General features: G+C 39.3%; 1 protein-coding gene across 1 annotated transcript in view; it reads left to right on the top strand.

The window, feature by feature from the left end:
* Window positions 1–1039: 1039 nt before the first annotated feature.
* Window positions 1040–12594, top strand: part of LOC112569608 (sex peptide receptor-like) — a 33260-nt gene continuing 21705 nt past the window's right edge. Inside the window, 2 exon segments of the mRNA XM_025247443.1 lie at window positions 1040–2098; window positions 8544–8616. The gene's annotated coding sequence lies outside the window, so the exon portion shown is untranslated.

Genomic DNA, 12594 nt, shown 5'->3' with positions numbered 1-12594 from the left:
ATTTGGTTTAATAAATAATATATATCTATACTTTGCTTCACCTGAATATATGAAAAACACTGCAGACTATCCAGCTCTACTCTACTTTTTGAAAAAAAAAACTAATGAGGAGAAGAATAAGGATAAAAAGTATTGGAACTCTTCCTTCTCAGTTGTAGATATCGACTAAGCATCTGTCTCATAGAGAAAATATATTCTTCAGTAAAATAATGTAGCCTCGCATAGACAATTCTAATGTCTACTGTATTATGAGTGTTTTCTTTTTTTTTTTGTTTTTTTTTTTTTTGCAGTTATTTTTCTGAATTCTTTCTGTCGGTCTGCAATGAAACATGTCTAGCGGCTACTTGCTCATGGCTGGTTATCAATGTTTTGAATCCTAAAAATTCATATTTTATTCCTCACAATCACTTTAAAAGCTGCAAGCATACAATATTCACAGTTTCAATCAAAGAACATGATAAAATTATCTGGCATGTATCTCACTTTTTCTGTATAAGTTACAACCAGTTTTTTTTAATTTGCAAAGCCTCTTATAGTAGATCCTGTGACACAATATTTCTTATGACTAAATGCAAAAACTATCCGCTGCTAATTATTTTATTTAAGCCAAACTCTTTTTGGGGTTAGTAAGTTTACTATTTATCGGTGAAAACACAGTACATCATGTCTACAAGTTTAGGAGAAGATAAATCGGCTGAAACAAAATTTATAATCTACTTTTATATTTTATTTTTATTTAAAGTGCGAAAGAGTGCAGAAATGAGACAGGAAGAAAGATGAAAGCGTGGACAGAGAGAGACTAGAGATAAATAAAGAGAGAGGAAAGAAAGTAAATTTTCATTACTTTGATGTGTTTTTTTTTTTTATTTGTTTTCCTTTTGATTCTTCAGTGAATCTGCACCAGTGTACATGGGTGAGCTAGAGAACAAGGAAAGAAAGCCATTATGTTGTTTTCTTTTTTAATTTAAAAAACCTGATTTCTATTTTTTTATTTAGTGTTTTGATTCTTTGAACCACTTTGTGTGTGTGTGTTTGCATGTGCGTTTGAGCGAAAAAGGAAGGCGGAAAGAGAGAAAGAAAGGGTCTATAGTTCTTGTCGGTGTGATCCCACCCGGGAATGCTCTTCCCCATTAAAGTCTAGTGGAATGAAATCGTTATTGTTCTAACAGCAGGGTAGCCCTCGGCGCACGATGCTCATAAAATCTGCATGAACATGCCACCTTACTTTCTCCAGACACAGGCCTTCAGGCAGACCATGCACACAAATATGTCAAACTCCTAAGGTACCGTTTGCTCAGATGCAGGCCTACTTAACATCTGGTCCCAGTGTTTTATACCCGTGTGTAATTCTGCTGTCCGGGTGCTTGACCTCTTTCTGCGCATGAAAATGAGAGAATCTTTTTATGCTTCGTCTGTAAACTCCCTTCCTCCATAAAAAAATATATTGCAGACATCTGCTGGCATGTCGTTATTGGTTTTGAAAAACGTGATAAGACTGTTTGGCAAATATTGTTATATTCTAATATGTTTATTTTTTTTGAACCTTTTGTTTTTCTGAGATGAACCGGTGCGAGCATAGTGGCAGGGGGAGAAAACACCTCTTGTCACTCTGATCACAACCGGCAGTGCTCTCCCCCACTAATCAGAGCTGTTCATTTCCATATTCCTATCACGGAGTTTGTCATCAGATTCTCACATCGCTATGTCACTTTGTTCCGCTTATCTCCCTTTCTCCCGCTCGGCTTATCTCCCCGTTCTCTGTGCGCCTGCCTGCTCGGGCTTATCTCTTCCTCATTCTACCCCTTCCCACCCTATTATTCCTCCCCCTCCATCACCCACCCTTCTCCTCCCACACCCTCTGCGCATGCGCCGTGCCGCCTCATCGGCAGCCATTACCTCCCCCTGCGTCACAGATGGCGGTGGCTGCGTGGATAGCGTGATACCATGGCGCTGCGTTGACTCCAGATGTGCGCGTGCTCAGGGTCCTCAGCGCGCGTGTGTGTGCCGTTCGAAAGTGTTGACGACAATGACGATGTGTGAGGCGAGGAGGAGGTGGTGACCTTTCCCCTTGTCGTGTCTGTTGGAAGCAAACTTCAACGTACGTATTGAAAAATTCTTCTCGTGTTGCTGAGTTATGGGAAGATGGTCAACAGGTGAGAGAGAGAGAAAGAAAGAAAGAGAGAAGCAAGAGTCCGAGAAAGAGAGGGAGAGAAAGAGATTAGGCAAAATATAGAAAAAGAGTGGAGGGTAAAGACTGGAGAAAAGAGTGATACATGTGAATAAAAGGCAGAGACGAGATGAAAGAGCGAGAGATATGTAGAGAGAGATAGAGAAAGATTGAGAGTGCAAAAGATTGAAGGGAGAGATGAAGACAGATATAGAAAGAGATAAAAGAGATGCTGAGAATAATATGGAGAAAAATATGGAAAGAAAAATGATAATAGAAACAGCAACAGAAAAAGAGTAATAGAGACAGAAACTTGAGCGAAGAAAGTTTCAGAGATTAAAAGTAGAAAAATAGAGAAGAAAAGTTCTAGAAAGAAATACAGAGATAACGAGATGTGAATAAGAAGAAAAAGAGAGACGAGAGAAAAGCGACGAGAGCATGTTATCTCAAAACAGCAATTACTCGTACTGTGAAAACATGACAAGAAAACATGCTGACATTGTATTTATTAAAGAAGTTCCTTCTTTCCGCCAAGTCGAGTAAAATACATGCAAGGATTTATTTTCAATTTGTTCAGTTCCGTTGCCTTCCTCTGTCATTCCTATGACAGATTCTTGAGTTTGTCGATTAGTCAGAGTGAACTTTGGAAAGAAAGCTCTCACCTGACACGAATGCCTCCTTGAATGCAGGTTCATGTTCATGTTTGTAGTCTTTGTATCCTGTTGTTAAAGAATTAGTGTGGTCCAGGTACCCTCCTTTCGTCTCTCGGTCATCACCCAATGAAGTGGATCGTTTAAGATTCAAATCTTATTTTAAAGAAAATTCAGCACAAGACACAGTAAAGGTATATATATAGTTATCAGTCATATATGTTTACCAGTCAGTCGTCCCTTGACTGGCACCTGTCACATGGATAGACGCAGCAGCTGACGGATCCCACTCTTGTCTATTGTCGGGTGATAGTCAGCAGGTCCTGTATGAGTCCAGTCTTTGACTGTCGTAAGTCAGTTCTTCCTCTTGCCACCCGCGGTGTCGGCCACCCTCCATGGTGTCTTAGAGGACAATCACGTGACCAAAGATCATCAGGTTACGTCACTTGAATGTTGAATGTAGAGATTCCGGGCCATCTTGTTATATACAAAGTTTTTGGTTCTATAATCTTTGTATGAGATGCGAAGCAGCCTCTACAGCTCCTGTCTCTGACCGGCCTGGAGAACCATTCCACGTGCCACATCCATAGAGTAGAATCAACCCTACCAAGGATTTGTACAGCTTGTACTTGGTAGTGACCCTTATCTTAGGGCTATGCCACATCCTATCCAGTCTAGTCATTGCCACTGTTGCTGTCGAGAACATGATCTGGCATGGAACTGCCGTCCTTGGAGAGGGTGGCCCCCAAGCATTTGACACTCCTGATCTTATAGAGATATCCTGTCCATAGAGATTTCTGCTTTGCCGCTGCCATCGACCATAACTTTGCACTTTTCAATGCTCGTATTCATTCCATATGAATTTGAGCTGTCTGTAAGTCTGTTGGTGAGGTCTTGCAGTTCTTTGCTTGTAACATGGCTATGTCGTCTGCAAAGCGTAGGATGCACATGGCGTCTTCCACTCTTGAGATGGAAGTATGATCGTCGGGGAGAACTTCGCGCATGATATTCTCCAAGAAGATATTAGAACATCACTGATGACAGGTACATCGTTGACGTAAGCCTGCTGTGGTACGAAATTAAGCTTAATTAAATATGTACTCTTATAGTAAGACTGATTTCAGAAAAGTAACAAAAGATGAAAAAATTCTAATTATCAAACAAAGTGTAAAATAGGCAGCAAAAGTGAAAAAAATAAAGATGAAAAAAAATTCAAATTATACAAAAAAAATTTTCAAAAATAAAACAAAGTAACAATAAATAGAGATGGGAGATTAGCGATAATGAAACATGATAAAGAGAGGATACAGCTTCTAGCAATAGGCGATGTGAGATGACTCTTCGCCTGTGATAACCAATACCTGGCATATTAGGCTCGCATGGTCGCACCAACACAGTGAAGGCTGGCTTCCCTGAGTTCAGATCTCGTCTCAGGCATGTTGTCCTTTCTCTGCATGTGGCATCAGTTTACAGAGCTGACTGCTTTGATGTGTCTTAGTTGCCCACCTCTTAGGCACAGTGAACCACTCACTATCATTGCTCCAACAGCTGCCAGGTTCTGTGACCTTTTCTTTTTAGCATTAGCACTCTTCTCTGTGATGCTCCTTCTGAAGCTGCACAGGAAAGTAAGACTGTTGTAAGTGTGGCTCACAGGACCTAGTCAATTTAAAATAATTTGAACTTTTTGTTGGAAGGCACATCAAAAGCTTTAGTTAAAGTCTATTAGAAGAACCGATCAGATTAGATCGCATGTAAAAGAAGCCTGTCGTAATTAAACCCCACAGACTACCTTCAGCGAAAATGTCTTCAATCGTGGCTGCTGCTTTAAAGAAAATCCCTTCTTTTGATCAGATAAAGAACATCTTACTCACATGCTTTTCAAGAGGATTGGGGTGTGCCATAGAAACTAATGGATAGTTTTTGTGAGTCGGTGGTTAATTATTATCAGTGAAATCCCGTACTTAATGCGACCCTGGTTTTAAAAAATATTTTTTTGTTTTTGTTTTGCTTTGGGGTTTTTTTTTAGTTTTTTGTTCTAGGCTGTTTTTTCAAGGAGGTTAATTTCATGGACAAACATTAGGAATCTGATATTTTCAAAGGAAGACAATTCATCGAGCACAAAATTGCTTTTTCGAGTTGTTACCTACCGATCCTTTGAGATTTGGGAGAAAAACGAGGGACTTGCATCCCGTGTAGTTAAGATGCTGCATTTGAAGAAGTTTTGATGTTTTCTTTACCTTGACTATCAACAGGGTCATCTGACCATCCTCCCCTTGATTAAATGTATGTCTACTTGCCTCTCAGTTTCTGTCTTGATGTGTTTGACTGTCTATTATATTTTTTATCTGTGTGCTTGCAGGGATTTTTGTCTGGTTCTGTGACTGGTTTGTTTCTTTCCTGTATTTTTAAACTTTCCCCGCAAAAAGAAGCTTTAAGAAAGAGAAAAGGGAGAAAAATAAAAATAAAAAATAAAAAAGTCTTTTGACTTCCAACTTTATAAACTTTTTAAAAAAACACCAACTCAGGCTATTGCATTTGTATTCTTCTTTATAATGATTTCAGAACGTGTAAATGATCTCTCACCTGCTAGCAAACAGGTATGTCAAAACTCGTATGCTTGTTACCTGTGTGATATATTTTAAAATAATCTCCGTTATTTAAAAACAGTTTGCAGTTTTCTCTTTTGAATTTTTCTCTGAATCCGTGACAAAGTGAACGTTTGCCGTTAGCTAAAACATATATTATGAAACCATCCCCATGATGATGATGATGATGATGATGATGATGGGGAGGAGGAGGAGGAGGAGGATAGTATCTCAATTTGTGATTTAGATGTTTGTTCACAGCTTCTCTGTAATACCATTTCGAAATCGGCGCAGTAAAATTCCGTTTGATGACAAATAGTTCTCGCTCCGCTTCTCCCGTAAACCGTTGGAGCGCTTAAATGTGTTGCCCCTTGCGATGATGTCCCCTTATTGTGAACTCTTTTGTGAGTCGTTATATTACGTCACTTCCCTGGTAGTCATGATGTCGGGATTTTTGTGTCTATTTTGCGCCAATGAAACTTGCATAATTCAAAGCATTTCCCTTTTCCTAATGTGCTTAGAGTTGAAGTGTCTGTGAAAGCCAGCGAAGAATCAACCACAGATTTGTCCATTAAGGCTACACACTACTCTGTTAATGGCGGCTCCCGCTTGCTGGGATAGCTCCAGCCTCGTCCAAACATGGCAATATTCGCTCGAGTTCCCCTGGGTTCATTATCTGTCAGGTAAAATTGGTCTGATGGCGATTTTATGAAACGAATGCTTGATTTAGGTTGGGGGAGAGATGCGATTGAGAGAGGAGGTTGAGCAGCGGGCAGGCTATTATCTCCTGAAACTGTTTCAATAATGTGTGGTCCTCACAACCCCTCTGTATAGCTGTCACATTTCGTTTCTCTTTGTAGTTTGTTTGAAAATACTGTTTGCGTAATTAGACTGGGTGTGTAAAGATGTAATGCTATCTCACAAACTTTATCGAGCATTTACTCTAATCTTTGTCATAAAAACTTTATTGCTTATCTGTTTTCATCAAGATCTTATCCCTTATCCTTTTCTCACCATTATTTTTTTTTCTTTTATAAGTTGAAAACCGTTAAGAAATGTAGGATACAAAATGTGTAGCATGATGTTTGCTTTGTGTTAACATGATAAGTCACAAAATAGCATCTAAAGTAATGTAGGAGCACCGTCTCCTTTCCGATATGCTATTCGAATGTTCATAGTATCGATTGGAAACTAGTTAACAACAGTGATAGAATCAGACAATCTGAAATGACAAAATGATAGTGCCCATGAAAGTTGATTGAAAGTTAGCGTACACCAATAACTTTATATTATATTATTTCGTCTCACATGCAACAATTTATTGTTTAAATTGCCAAGTAGCGAGCAAACTCGATGCGAATGGAGTTTTCCAGCTTTCCATTTAAAAACCCCGGCATGTCTGTACTGTGTGCTGTTATGTGATAAGCAACATGATCTGAAGAGTTTTGACAACCACAACTATCATTACAACTGCATGGAATATTTGAAACCCAGAGAATGGCTAGGTTCTTTGATTTCCAGCAAAGGTCTGGCTTGTTGTCGCCATCTATAACCATTATATTTTTTAAATCGTGAAGAAGCAGAGGCACGAATAAAATCCTCTCTGGATGTAGAAATCACAACAAAAATACTACTTTTATTGTCTGGCGTTGGCTTGGGTGAAGAAAGGAAGGCATTAACCTCTAACTCTTGTTTGTGCCGACAGCAGATCTTCGGGTCCCTGGAAGAAACGCACCATTAACATCCCACCCAAGGTGACGGGTGGGGTCGGGACCAGTCAGGGAGGGAGGTGTTTCTACAAGGAGTGAAACACTAGGAAAGCGACTGGTGGAATCTTTACTGTCGGTGTTTGATGTCGTGGCCCTGGTCAGTCTGCCGCACCGCGAGTTGGTCTGGAACTAAACATTTGTGTTGGATGCGGGGCTCGGCTCACCCACACACAAGGCCTCAATTACCAGGCGTTAACAAGAGCGGCTCTCCGATCTCTGTCCAAGTTTATTTTCCCTCGGTGTCTATGAAAGAGTATTGAATGCCTGTCAGTGCCCGGACACTGTTGCAAGGGGGAGCAAAGCAAACACCATCTCGTCGCCGCACGATAAAAGGGAGGGAACTAGCATTTTGCACGTGATCGCTGTAATTGTTTATCTGCTCTTTGGGCACCAGTCTCGATGTGTGTCGTGTTGCAATGTCTGGATCCTGAAAGTGGAAAGGAAGTGGTGGAGGAGAGGTCAAGTTTTTGGGAAGACTGATCGGAATAGTGATCAGCGAATAACGACTATTGACGGGTTGATTTAGGGATGTGTCATGATTGGGTATCTTTATCACAGCTGAGGCAAGATGGTTGTGAGGCGGTGGTGGCTGGACACATGTATTACTCAGTAGATGAATGGAAGACAGATGACTTTTAAAGTGATGATAGTGTTTAATGTACAACAGAGTCTAAGGATGAAGGGAGAGGAAAACAGGTTTCTTGGCAATAAAATGTAATCTTTCTTTCTTATTTATCTTAATTCTTTAGTCCTCTTCATACTTTGTCTTTTCATTTCACATTATTCTTGTCTTTCTTTCTTTCTTTTAATATAACACCCTGAAAATTTTTGTAGGCAGGTATTTTGAGATTGCATTAGCTTCTTCCCTGGCTTCCACGGGCATTCATTATCTCTCCTTCTAGACACCAAAAAGTGTCTTGATCCCACACAGCCTGATTGAAACGATTCTGGTACAGTTCTTTAGCCTCTGTGCTTTTGGTTGTTTGTTTTAACTGTCTATTTATAACCAAATCATCACTAGTTTTACAACAAAAGCGTTCCTCGTGCCAATAGTAAAAACTCGTGAAATCAATTTGTCTTCTTTCATCTCTCTTTCATCTCCTTCTGCTGTCAGTTGGAAACAAATAAACACCAAACACTTGGAGCTTGCACATGACCGTAACTAGATTTTCAAGCACACTTTGTAGTTGTCTGTCACAATTAAATAATAAATCAAACCAAAAAAAAAATAGTCAATAAAATAACCAAACAAGCAACTAACCACAAAAAAGAGACAAATAGCAAAGAAAAGCTTTCTCTGTGTTCTCTTTGTCACTTCACTTCACCAGGAAATAAAATCTCTCAACGGCAATGTTTGCTGCTTCTGTTGCAGATTACAGGTGAATGGTGTGAGTGCATCACGCTTGACCAGCCTGCCCTCCTGTGTGTAGATGGAAATAAATACAGTGAGTCCACTTTTTGCATATTATTACATAACAGAAAAAATTAATCAACTACAAATGCTTTTTATTTCTCTCTCGTTCTTTCTTTCTTTTATCTCGGTCTTTTCGTCTTGTCCTCCTTTTTTACTTTCTTTTTACGTGTCACAAACATGTCAGCGTAATTCTTTTATATCTTCATTTAATTCACTTTTTGCAAACATTCAAAATCTGTTTTCCTGTGTATCCTCTATCAAACCTATACGAAGTTCACGGAGTCGCAAACAATTTACACTAGTGACACGATGATTTGGTCTTTAAAAGTATTTCATTGGCGATGCCACGAACGCCTGTCAGAATGGTATCTCCCCAATCTAGTTGATAATTCCCAAATGGCTGGTGTAATCACAAGGCGCGATTCCCAGACGGTTTGAGCAATCTGACGACACTGCGTTGAACACCCGGCTGCCGAGAATTGAGTTGTATAAATCCTCATAATCTTAATCAGGGGCGTCGCTGTGGAATTCACTTTTGACAGAAGAGAGGGAATCTGGGAATTCCACGTACATCACTGGAAGCTGAGTTTTCTGTTTATTTACAAGCTGAAAGAGTTATCTCAAAATAACGGTTGCTGGCTCTTCTGACGCGTGAGATTTTTTATAGAGCTATAAATCTTGCATTACGCATGCGCGGACACACACCAATCTCTTCCACCCATTCTCTCTCTCTCACACACAAACAGACAAACCCTTATACAAATGCAAAAATATATACACAAGAAACATAAATAAAAAAATATAAATTAATTTAAAAATGGAGAATAATTTATAATGCACGCAGATAAGTGAAAAAGAAAATTGTTTAGTTGGTAGAAGTAGTTGTAACTGTAAACAGCTTTGGGTAGTTTGAATGATTTTTCTGTGTTTGTAGGTGTATGTGTGTCTCTGTATGTCTGTGAAAATGATTCCTGCGTGTACATGATTTGTATTCAAGGGTTTATGCGCCCTCGTGAGTGGCATTAAGTCTCGGACTGAATGTTCGCATCTAGAGATGGCTCTCGACTCTCTTTCTCTCTCCTTACCTCGATATTTCTCTCTCTCTCTCTCTCTCTCTTATCTCTCTCATTCTTTCACTGACAGCACCTGTCACAGGCACAGTGAGGATTGACTGCCCTGGGTTCAATCTTGTCTCAGGCATGCTATTTCTCTGCATGCGGCACCTGTTTAAGGCCTGTCTGCTTTCCAAAGATATTGCCTCAGTAGCTAAATGCCCTTTGACCCTTCCTCTTATTCTGTGTGTCTCTCTCTCACTCACAGGTCTTCACACTCTCCTCTTCTTAATCCCTGTTTCCTCCATTTTACCCCCCTAAACACCAGTACACCTTTCTTGCATAATCAATCACTGGATCTTAGGTTTCCTTTTCTCTGCTCGTCACATCTTTGCTTAATGATATACTTTCCTGTGGATTACAGGGGTCAACATAGTCATTTACTCGTATAATGACAGCTTTCGATATACACGATTCCCTCAAACACAATCGAGTTTCGTTCGTAAAACACATTTAGAATTCTTCCTTTATAGCCAAAAGCTTTGCGATGAGAGGCCATCTTCACAGAAAAGCAATTCTGGGTCGTGAGAATGTTTTGAAGAATTTTTTATTATCTGTTGATACTATCTTCAGCAGCGTTTGAAAACCTCTTTATGTTTCTGAATTCAACCCTGATTATGCTTCATCACATAAACAGCTCTTCGGGGATATAATGAGCACACTTTACTCTAAAAAGTAAAAATCTTCAAATAAAAAAGTTTTAACCATTTTTTCTGTATTAATACAGCAGCTATTTTTTGGACTGGTAGATAAAGGCAAAATTTTTTCATGCATACAAATATTAAAAATGATTTTTTCATGTATTCTACTAGCCACTGCCGATAAACAGAACCCTATAAACTATAATTTAAAAATAACTAACATGACTTTACAATCTGTTCTTCAACCCACGATTAGAATCGGAATCATGATGTCCTCTGTAGCACCTCTCGTCATTGTTCACAACCTTATTCAAGAAAATAATATTTTTTCAGTCTTCGTGAATGTTTTATTGCAGTAAGCATAGCCAAAGACACACATCTGGTAACTTCTAGAGACCAGAAAGAAGAATTGTTAGAGGGGGAAAGTAAGTGTAGTAAGAACTGGATATGGAAGAATTTGAGATAATTTTTATCTGTGGATGTGTGGCTTTGACCAGAATGGAACATACCACATTTTTACCTTACTTGCAAAGACATTCAAAGGATGCTTGGCGGTCTGATGTAGGGTCCAGTCACCAGAAAAATTGGAGTGCAAGATGGATTGACATGGGCCATGCTGATTAACTTATTTTATGCCTCGCCAGGCTGGTCAGGGAGAGCTTTAGGTCGTGGAATGGGAAAGATATTTTCTCTATTCATTTGCAATGTCTGCCTAGAAAATTTAGGTCAAAAAATCCTTTTTGTGGTCAAAAATCTTCATTGGACATTTCCTGGTCAGCCAATGTTTCCAGGTCAGTCTAGGCTGACTAACCTAGTTCCAGAACTACTGAAGAATATGGACTGACCTGACCAAAGAAACAGAAAGAATTTGAGATAGTGAAGCCACAACTACAAATTTCCTTGGACAGGTTGACTACCGGACTACAAAACAAAGAAGCAAAGACAACCAAGAGTACAAAGAACAGACCGAAACACTGTGAAGAATGTCAGCCAAATCAGGGAGGATCAAAGTTAACACAAAAAGCTCTATGGTAAAACCTATAATAAAATAGGTCTTTCCACCTGATAGATGCTTTAAAAAAAAGTTTCATGGGGAAACTTTTGTTGCAGATGTTTGCGTAAAAACGAAGCAACCATAATGAAGTCGTCTCATAAAATCACAACAGTAAACTTTTTTGTGCAGGGAATGGCTGACTGACCCAGCTTATTTTTGCTTTCCAATTTTCTTCCTAGGCCGGCACTGGCCAACAGTTCTTAACTCCGATCTTCTAATTTTGTTCTTCTTTTCATCCTTTGCTGAGTCATCCAGCCACACTTCTTCATGAACCTAAAAATCACATTGCCCTAAATCTCAATAAACTGCGTCCCAGTATTTTTTTTTTTTTTTACTTCTTATTGACAACTTACTGTTGTTGTCCTTTATGTTCTCAACTTTCCCTTTTATCTTTTTTCCCTCTCGCTGTATAGGTACATTTGTCCTGACCATGCCAGTGAAACTTTCTGTTACTTCCTTCCCAATTTCCTCCCCATTTTGTGGCTTTTTCCCTCTGTTTTAGTTCATCTCGCAGACAATTCCCTCGCCGTTTTCATCCACCTCAGCCGTTATTTCTGGTGCGCTTCGCGCGGCTTTCAGCCACTTCCGTCGCCAGTTCCGATCACTTTACTGCCAGCTTTCAGTCACATCCAAACTAGTTTTCCAAGCCTCTCCCTTGCAGAATTGTGATCAGTTTATTGTCTGTAGTTCTACATAAACCTTCTTTTAAAAAAGAATTTGTAACTGTCGGCTTGTTTGTCTGGTCTCTCTCTCTCTTTTTTAGCTTGCTTTTTTGATGCTGGAGGATGTCCTTTGGAATCAATCCATTCTCTTTACACAGTTTACTCTGAGGTTTACAGAGCAATCGATGAAAATCAGGATTATTGTCTGACTGAGGGACAAAGTGATTTTACATTATTTATCATATAACTATCATGTAGTACAAACTTGTAAATTTATTTATTGTCCTTTCAGTTTGTTTAATTTTAATTTTGGTCAATTTCGCCAACACATCCATTAATGTTATCTATTCTAAAAATCCTATTTTGGATTATTTTGTGTTGTCTCACAAGCTCCAGACTTCGTTCCTCCAACAGTAAATTTGGTTACAGTTTTGAAAACACTGACCTCAGATAGTATGACGTATTGAGGTCATTTTTTTCCGTGAGTCCTTCCACGTGAGTTTTTTTAACAGCTGCTTCTCACGTGCAGCAAAACGCAGC

Source organism: Pomacea canaliculata, linkage group LG7 (genome assembly GCF_003073045.1).
Source record: "Pomacea canaliculata isolate SZHN2017 linkage group LG7, ASM307304v1, whole genome shotgun sequence".
Classification (NCBI taxonomy): Eukaryota; Metazoa; Mollusca; class Gastropoda; order Architaenioglossa; family Ampullariidae; genus Pomacea; species Pomacea canaliculata.
This window is presented reverse-complemented; position numbering and strand designations above follow the sequence as displayed.